The following is a 10323-nucleotide window of genomic DNA, read 5'->3' on the forward strand; positions in this document are numbered from 1 at the left end:
CTTCCTGCTCGGCTCCAAGCTTGAAAACAGCCCCCTTCTCAGCCCTGTCCCTATTCCCTTTCCTTTCTGCAGCCGGTGCTCTGATGTGTTGATTCCATAAGGCACAGCCTCAGAGACTGGTGAGTTTAACTCTATATTGAGAATATCACTGTTACCACCAAATAGTTCCATTTGTGAGAGTTAAGGATGGCCCTATGGGTAGAACTGCTATAGATGTTGTGAAGAAAGTATGCCATACACAAAATCACGCTTCTTTTTTTCTTAGAAAAATAAAACCTCTTAAAAACTATGAGGTTTGGCTATTTTTCACTCCTTATAGCAATAAAGAACTTTTAAATCATACTATTCAGTATTGGAAACAGGATAATGAAATAATACTCTCATACACTGCTTCTAGGAAAATAAACATACATTTTTCTAAAAAGAAAGCCCATACTCTCTGACTCAATCATTTCCCATTTTGCAATCTACTCTATGGATATAGTAAAACAATCAGACAAAGATGCTTGTATCAAGATGTTTATTAAATTACTATTTGAAAGAGCAAATTGGAAAAAATACAAAAACTCATTAATAAAGTTAATATATAATGGTACATTTATTCTGTGGAACATTATGCTGCCATTGAAATGTTTTCGAAGAATATTTTACAACATAGGACAATATTAATGATATATTATTGGGTGAAAACAGTAAGATTCAAAATACTATATCTTGTAATCTCAATTATGTCACAGGTGGTAAGGCGTGTAAATGTGTTTGTGTAGGTGCACATTGTATAAATAACGCTGGGATAAATACATTAAAACATTAACAGCACTCCTTTATGAGGTTAAAATAGATTTTTCTATTTGTTTTTGTGTTTTGTCAGATATTCTACATTTCAGTAAATATGTATTAGTTTTATAGTCTCAAAAACAGCATTGAAAACAGGTAGTTAGGGCTGATTTCAATGTAAACATTTCCAGCAACTGGAGGGGCTGCCGGGATCACCCTCCGCGTCGAGAGGAGGGTCATTCAAGCAGAACAGTGATGTGCATGTCAGTGAGTTTGCCTGTCATGTTGCTTGAGAAATTACATCCTTTCAGCTTCTTAGCTGACGTGTGGAATTCATATTTTCTCGTGTTCAAGAGGAACAATTGGGCTTCCCTGGTGGCGCAGTGGTTGAGGGTCCACCTGCCGATGCGGGGGACGCGGGTTCGTGCCCCGGTTTGGGGGGATCCCACGTGCCATGGAGCGGCTGGGCCCGTGAGCCATGGCCGCTGGGCCTGCGCGTCCGGAGCCTGTGCTCCGCAGTGGGAGAGGCCACAGCAGCGAGAGGCCCGCGTAATGCAAAAGAAAAAAAAAGAAAAGAAAAGAGGAACAACTAAGGGGTGGAGCATGACAATCATAATGGTAGAAATTTGTGTTTGTTGAGAAGAACCCCATGCGGCAAAAATGCAGGAACTTAAACTTACCGTCGTGTCCTGGTGATTCGTGCCGGAGTCACAGAAAGGAGAGTGCAGGTTTGGCCTACGTGCTGGGCCCTCCCCGGGTGCAAAATGTCTGGCACGCGTTCTGGAGACGTTTGCTAAAGGAAATGTCAATAAACTCAGAACATATACAGGAAGATTGAAAGCAATTTTGAACTCCTAGAACAATGGGTGTCTTCTATTTAAAAAAAAAAAAAAATTTTTTTTTTTTCTTTTTTCCCTGAAACAAACTTAGAGTAGCTTCCTAGAAAAACTGCCCCAAGTCTTTTGCTTGAGGAGGGAGAGGATGGATAGCCGGGTGGAGTCAGGCACACAGTGAGGAGGGACGCAAACCTCAGCCACCTGCCTGGGCTGGTCCCACATGTGGCTGTGTCTTTTTAGGCCACAGAGCAGCTGTAGTGTAAAAGGCTGCTTCACCACCTTCCTCCCTGTTCCAGCAGACCTGATCTGGGTGGCAGGCCTTGCAGGCGGTCTTTGTGACCCCTTGTCTTGCCTTCCCAGGTTCCAGTGGGCGGGGCACGGCTCTGACCCCGCCGTCCTGCACTGCCTTGGCTTGGGCTCAGCCGTACTCCTTTTACCGTGTCACCAAGTCGCCCAGCTCTGGCTTATGCATTCCTTACTATCAAGGCTATATTTTCCTAACCTCAAACCAGAACATGTGGGATAAGGACACTTTTCCCCGATTTGTCTTGGAAAAGTCTTTTCAACATAAAAATTAGATCATATTTAATTATCGTTAGCAAAATGCCTCTTTTGAGGAAAAAATGCATGAAATTGAGCTGTCCCAGCACATTTGGTTCTTATGGTCACTGTACTTCTGGCTGACCGTTCTGAAGACGCCCTGGAGAATCAGCAGGGTCTTCCTCAGCCTCCCTTCCAGCCCAGGTCAGGCTACTCCAGCCTAAATGGGAAGCAGCGCTGTCTTCTTTCTGATGCTCCTGTCCCATGAGAATTTTGTGCACAATTACCTGGCCGCCTATGAACTAAGAGGCTAGCAGTTTGCAGCCATTGCCAAACATTTCTAAAGGAGCTTTAGTATTTTCACTGCTAAGTTTTTAAAACAGTCTCTATAGCTGATAAGCCATAAAAAAAATTAGATCTGTCCTCTCTTATTTTGCATAGTTTCATTTTTCCAAAGGTCAACGAGAGACAAACAATTTATCTCAAATTGCAAATTATTTGCCCCAAATCTGAATAATCAGTTCTGATGGGAGCGTAGCCAGGGAGGGAGGAACTTCATGGGGCTTTTCACAGCCCCTAGAGCCACACTGGGTGGGTGAGCACTCCTTCTGTATAAGGTCAGATTTACTGCCAAGATAGCTCTTTTTCACTGAAGTGGGAACTATCTCTCATAAGTTCTGGGAGGGTTCCAGTACCTCATGGATCTTGTGATGTGACTCTGGATCTGAATTGGGATGAAAGTGCAGGATTTTTTTCTTAGGGAAGAAAGAGAAAAATCTCAGGATGTTCTTTTAAGGATAGTCCCCTGTCTTGGCCCCCTTATTTTAGAAGATAGCCAAACTGAATGAGATGAAGTACCACTTCTGCCCTCTCTGGCTAATGCTGACTTTGAATCTTTGGCTGATCAGTAAAGAACAGAATTGTCACCACCAACTCAGGGCTTCAGGGTGCAGCCTGGCAGCTGCCCTTCGTGCCATGGCTGTGGAGAAAACCTGTGTTCCCAGCCTGGGGCGCCATCTTACCCTGGTCAAAGAGAAGCAGAGCGTAAGAGTATTCAGGAAGAGTGCAAATCCGTCACCCCAATGTCAATTCACCCAAAAGATCTGTCCTACCCTTGGAGAACATCAGTGGCAACTTTCTCTCTGAAAAGGAGACCATTGCTATTATTCTGGTTTAAGGTTTTTATTTAATATAATTAAATATGCTGTTTTATAAAAATGGAAAGCGAAAAGGAAGGTTTTTTTTCAAGCTATTGTGATAGAATTGCCTTGAAATATATTAATGGACTCATCATTGAAGAAGAGGAGGGAGTAAGGATGTCTTAGTCGCATTTGTATTATTCAGTTCTTTCCTATAGAGATTTAGATAAACTTGTTTCTTTCTCCCTAATCATCTCCATGAGTGGAAAAGGATTTCTTCACAGAATTTTAATGCAGGAAGGAACCCTAGAGAATGTCAAGCCTGAGGGTAGATTTACCAGAAGAAAAAAACCAAGAAACTTTTATTCAGATATTCAAAAGAAACTTCGAGCTAGCTTCCCCTCCTGGGAGAGACTTATAAAGGTCATTGATCCCAGATTTGAAGTATAATGTTATCCAGGAAGACTTGATGAGGCAGGAAGGAAGAGAGCCAGATTTACCCAGGTATTTTTTTTTAAGAAATTTATTTATTTATGTATTTATTTTATTTTTGGCTGCACTGGGTATTCACTGCTGCACGCCAGCTTTCTCTAGTTGGGGCGAGTGGGGGCTGCCCTTTGTTGCGGTGTGCAGGCTTCTCATTGCGGTGGCTTCCCTTGTTGCGGAGCATGGGCTCTAGGCATGCAGGCTTCATTAGTTGTGGCACGTGGGCTCAGTTGTTGTGGCTCGTAGTCTCAGTTGTTGTGGAGCACGGGCTTAGTTGCTCCGCGGCATGTGGGATCTTCCTGGACCAGGGCTCGAACCCGTGTCCCCTGCATTGGCAGGCAGATTCTTAACCAGTGCGCCACCAGGGAAGTCCCCTACCCAGGTATTTTTATTTTATTTTATTTTATTTTACTTTTTCCTTTGCGGTACGTGGGCCTCTCACTATTGTGGCCTCTCCTGTTGCGGAGCACAGTCTCCGGACACGCAGGCTCAGCGGCCATGGCTCACGGGCCCAGCCGCTCCGCGGCACGTGGGATCCTCCCGGACCAGGGCACGAACCCGTGTCCCCTGCATCGGCAGGCGGACTCTCAACCACTGCGCCACCAGGGAAGCCCAACCCAGGTATTTTTAATATAAAACAATGGAAAATATTAGTTTTATTAAATAACCAAGAGAAAAAAATGGTCTTTGAAAGTAATAAATGCAAGCCATGAAATATGTTTTCAAGCAACCCATGGTAATAATAATACTGACAGTTAACCCTTATCTAGCCCTTGCCAGGTGCCAGGTATTGCGCTGCGTGCTTTATGTTAACTCATTTAGTCCTTAGGAGGTAGGTGTTCTATTATTATCCACACTTTACAGATGAGGACACTGCAGAATAGAGAGATGAAATAACTTGTCCAAGGTTTTTTAAGTAGAAAGTGCTACAGCTGGTGCTCATAGCTTGGCAGTCTGGCTTCAGCATCTGCACTCTTCACCACTTACACGCACTGCCTTGAATTGACGGGCACTCTGTTATGGAGAAAATCTCAGTAAAGGACTAGAACAAGCATTTATTGAGGCCCTACTCAATTATTGAGCCAATTCTCACAACAACTCAAGGCAATCTGTTACCCAAGAAAATCTCAATAAAAGACTTCAGTGAGAATTCATTCAGCACCTATTGTGTGCCAGTTATTGGGTCAATTCTCATAAAATTTGAGGGGTAGTTTTCCTTATTCCTGTTTTACAAATGAGGAAACAGATTTAGAGAGGTGAAATAACTTGCCCAAGTTACAGCTGGTCAAGAAAGAGTGGACATGTGAAAAGGTGTCTGTTTGATTTCAAATTTGTGTCCCTTCCACTAAGAAGTACAGGCAATATCTAAATTTGTTTTGTTCTCAGATTTTTAGTTTTAAAAATACATAATTGTGTACAAAAATGAAACAGATCCACAGACAAAGAAAACAAACTTATGGTTACCAAAGGGGAAAGGGGGGGTAGGGTTAAATTAGGAGTTTGGAATTAACACATACATATTACTATATATATAAAATAGGTAGCCAACAAGGACCTACTGTATTGTATAGGGAACTCTACTCAATATCATGTAATAACCTATAATGGAAAAGAATCTAAAAAAGAGCATAAAACTGAATCACTTTGCTGTACACCTGAAACTAACACAATATTGTAAATTAACTATACTTCAATAAAAAAAGACAAACTTTACAAAAGAAAACAAAAAAATACATAATTATTAAATTTACCAGACTGCCCTGGTAGTACAGTGGTTAAGAATCCACCTGCCACTGGTGGTGGGAATGTAAATTGATACAGTCACTATGGAGAACAGTATGGAGGTTCCTGAAAAACCTAAAAGTAGAACTACCATATGACCCAGCAGTCCCACTACTGGGCATATACCCTGAGAAAACCATAATTCAAAAACAGTCATGTACCACAATGTTCATTGCAGCTCTATTTACAATAGCTGGGACATGGAAGCAATCTAAGTGTCCAGCGACAGATGAATGGATAAAGAAGATGTGACACATATATATATACAATGGAATATTACTCAGCAATAAAAAGGAATGAAATTGAGTTATTTTTAGTGAGGTGGATGGACCTAGAGTCTGTCACACAGAGTGAAGTAAGTCAGAAAGAGGAAAACAAATACCATATGCTAACACATATATATGGAATCTAAAAAAAAAAAAAAAAAAAAAAAAAACCGTTCTGAAGAACCTAGGGGCAGGACAGGAATAAAGACGCAGACATAGAGAATGGACTTGAGGACACGGGGAGGGGGAAGTGTAAGCTGGGACGAAGTGAGAGAGTGGCATGGACATATATACACTACCAAATGTAAAACAGATAGCTAGTGGGAAGCAGCCGCATAGCACAGGGAGATCAGCTCAGTGCTTTGTGACCACCTAGAGGGGTGGGATAGGGAGATTGGGAGGGAGACGCAAGAGGGAGGGGATATGGGGATGTATGTATCTGTATAGCTGATTCACTTTGTTATACAGCAGAAACTAACATACCACTGTAAAGCAATTATACTCCAATAAAGATGTTAAAAAAAAAAAAAAATCTGGGCTTCCCTGGTAGCGCAGTGGTTGAGAGTCCGCCTGCCGATGCAGGGGATGCTGGTTTGTGCCCTGGTCCGGGAAGATCCCACATGCCACGGAGTGGGTAGGCCTGTGAGCCATGGCCGCTGAGCCTGCGCGTCCGGAGCCTGTGCTCCACAACGGGAGAGGCCACAACAGTGAGAGGCCTGTGTACCGCAAAAAAAAAAAAAAAAGAAAAAGAATCTGCCTGCCAATTCAGGGGACACGGGTTCGAGCCCTGGTCCAGGAAGATCCCACATGCCGTGGAGCAACTAAGTCCATGTGCCACAACTACTGAGCCTGCGTGCCATAACTACAGAAGCCTGTGAGCCTAGAGCCCATGCTCTGCAACAAGAGAAGCCACTGCAATGAGAAGCCCGTGCACTGCAAAGAAGAGTAGCCTCCGCTTGCTGCAACTAAAGTCCGCACGCAGCAATGAAGACCCAATGCAGCCAATAAATAAATAAATAAATTTACCAGATGAAATTTTTATTGAACAATATAACAATAGTCAGTTAACACTAACTACTCTGTTTCAACCTACGATCGTAAGCACCTCTGCTTTGAAAGCAATAGCATGAAAAACAGCTGAAAGGATAAACAGTGCAATTCACATTCCCAAGATAATACCTGGTCATATCATACAAGCACCAGAGACACACATATAATTGTCCACCCTAACCTGAAGGACATTCTAGGAAGAGAGACTTTAAAAATAGAGCCCAGAGCCTGCTGTTTCAAATCAGCCCTTTGCCACTCTACTCTGATTAAGGCTTCTTGCTTGACCAGGGAGGAGCAGAAACTGAATTACAGACTTTAGCCTTCTCTGAAGGCCCCTCTTATGCCAAAAAGCAGCTGATTTATCCTTCAGATCTGTGTACTAAATGAATTCACCCAGATAAACAGATGGCCTGACCAGAGTGGCATTTCACAGCAACATGTGTTTGTTTGAATAACATGGTCATAAACCTTTCACTCTGGGTCTAAAATTAAATTGTGGCTTTTGGATGTTACCTGGGGTAACTCAGGAGAGAGCACTCAAATGTCAAATTTATGGTTTAGTTTCTTCAGTAAGTTCTAAATAATTTTTATAGTCATTTATAAGAAGAACTTAAAACATGTATACATTTTGTGTACATGTGTGTGGTGGTGGGGTATTGTACATAAAGATCCAAACTCTGTGATTCTGCGTACAGCTAAACAGACAGATTCACGCATGGGTTTGTGCCTCATCAGATGAAAAATATGCTTCACTACCATTTTGAGCCTGAAGTTTTACTTTCCAACGTAACAGCAGGCCAAGACTCTGGGATCTACTCTGCTGTAAAATTACTGATTGTCTCTGTATAATAAAAAATTAAGAGAAAGATAAAGAAAGAAACCTTCAGTTTGTACAGCAATTCTGCCCTAAATGACCATCTGATGTTACTCTTATTTTTTATTTTTTTGCTGTACGCGGGCCTCTCACTGTTGTGGCCTCTCCCGCTGCGGAGCACAAGCTCTGAACGCGCAGGCTCAGCGGCCATGGCTCACGGGCCCAGCCGCTCCGCGGCATGTGGGATCTTCCCGAACCGGGGCACGAACCCGTGTCCCCTGCATCAGCAGGCGGACTCTCAACCACTGCGCCACCAGGGAAGCCCTGATGTTACTCTTAACATCCTCTCAGAAGAGCCAAGGATGGTGTAGGCAGGATGACATATTTATCAAAGGTGGAATAGGATGCATAAGAGAGGAAACTGAGTCTGCAATGCAGTTCTGTACTGTTTTCTTCTCATATTTCATATTAACAGAGAATAACTGACTGATATTTTTGTCATACTAGAGTTATGTACTATTAGTTGAGATACTCTAATAAACCCCATCCTATTCTGTGTGTTTATCCAACTACTACCCACGAGAATACAAGAAACGGCCATTATTGTTTTAATGGTGTGAAGACATTATGGAGATTATTTTTTCGTTTCTATTCACTATTATGTTATACTTTTTAAATAAAATTTTATTTTGAGATAATTATAGTTTCACATGTAGTCAGAAGAAACAATGCAGAGGGTTCCCTGTATATCTTTCACCTAGTTTCCCCTAATAATAAAATCTTGAAAAAACTATAGTAAAATGTCACAAACAAGAAATTGACATTGATACAATTCATGAGCCGTATTCAGATTTCACCATTTTTACACGCACTCATTTTTGTGCGTGTGTGTGTGTGTATTTGTGTGTGTATTTAGCTCTACATAATTTTATTGCATGTATAGATTCATAGGACAACCACTATGGTCAAGATACAAAACAATTCCAGCATAAGGGTCCCTCTACTATCCTTCTATAGCCACAGCCATCTCCCTCCCTTTTCCCACTCACTAACCCCTCATAATCACTGATCTATTCTCTATCTCTATAGTTTTGTCATTCCAAGAATTCTATATAAATGGAATTGAATCATATAGTATCTAACATTTTGAGATTGGCTTTTAAACTCAGCATAATTCCCTTGAGATCTCTTCAAGTTGTATTTCATGGTGTAGATGTACTACACTTTTTTAACTCATTCATTCCATTGAAGGGAAAATGGTTAGGCAAGCTGGGTTTTTGTTTTTGTTTTCTTCCAGTTTGGGGCTATTATGAATAAAGCTGCTATGAACATGCATGTACAGTCTTTTGGGTGAACATAAGTTTTCATTTTTCTGGGATAAATGCCCAAGAGTGCAATTGCTGGGTTTTATGGTAAGCACATACTTAGTTTTGTAAGAGACCTCCATACTCTTTCCAGATTGGCTAGACCATTTTACATTCCAACCAGCAGTATGTTAGATTGTTCTTATCATAATAAAATGACATTCCACACATCTTTGATAGCCCAGATCAAGTTCTCAGTGACATCTTCCCTCCCTCATCATTTTTATCTATGCTTACCTCTCTCTATCTTACTGCTCATTAAGATTTGTAGTCTTCCAATTTTTAAATATTCCTCCTCATTCCAACTACGCTGAAAACTGAGTCCTAGGATTGCTGTTTTCCTTTGGCATTTCCCTTGCTGAGCTTTGTACAATAATTAGTAATCAGAAAATAGGTTTCTGAATGTTTAAAATCTTTTATTTTAAATTAATTAATTTTTGGCTGTGTTGGGTCTTTGTTGCTGCATGCGGGCTTTCTCTAGTTGCAGTGAGCTACCCTTCGCTGCGGTGCGCAGGCTTCTCATTGTGGTAGCTTCCCTTGTTGTGGAGCATGGGCTTTAGGCGTACGGGCTCTAGGCGTACGGGCTTCAGTAGCTGTGGCACGCAGGCTCAGTAGTTGTGGCACATGGGCTTAGTTGCTCCACGGCATGTGGGATCTTCCCGGACCAGGGCTCAAACTTGTGTCCCCTGCATTGGCTGGCGGATTCTTAACCTCTGAGCCACCAGGGAAGCCCTTAAATCTTTAAAGTTGAATAGATAAAAAGTAATATGAATCAATGAAATGTGTTGTAGTTTTCAAAAAATGACCAACTTTGTTTTCAGAAGTGAAGTTATCACACTTAGGTAAATTCTAGAACCATTGTTATTAAGCAACTTACTACAGATACAGCAAATATGTGCTTATTCTATTTTGTTCCCAAAATAACCTTGATACTTTCGCTATGAAGATGTTAAACCATTAGAGAAATATCAAAATATTGTATCAGATTTTTAATTAGAATGGCTTAAATTACTGGTTTTCATTGCCTCTCTCTGGGTATTTCTTGCCTAGCCATCCTGGCATTAGTTGACATAAGAGCAATGATATGCTGGTAAATGTTTAACAACAAGCTGTCTAGAAGGAAAAAAAATGCCATGATGTATAGCCTTTGACAATTTCCATGATGTAAAGACTCTGACCACGGCCAATTTCAAGCTACCATTTTTGACATCACCAAATGCAGATTCAGGAAGAGATGCTTACAATAGGCTCTAGTGAGCCAGTATGAGC

The sequence above is a fragment of the Aethalodelphis obliquidens genome, unplaced genomic scaffold, assembly GCF_003676395.1.
Source record: "Aethalodelphis obliquidens isolate GAN/ISIS:26980383/991018 unplaced genomic scaffold, ASM367639v1 scaffold1, whole genome shotgun sequence".
In the NCBI taxonomy this organism is placed as follows: domain Eukaryota; kingdom Metazoa; phylum Chordata; class Mammalia; order Artiodactyla; family Delphinidae; genus Aethalodelphis; species Aethalodelphis obliquidens.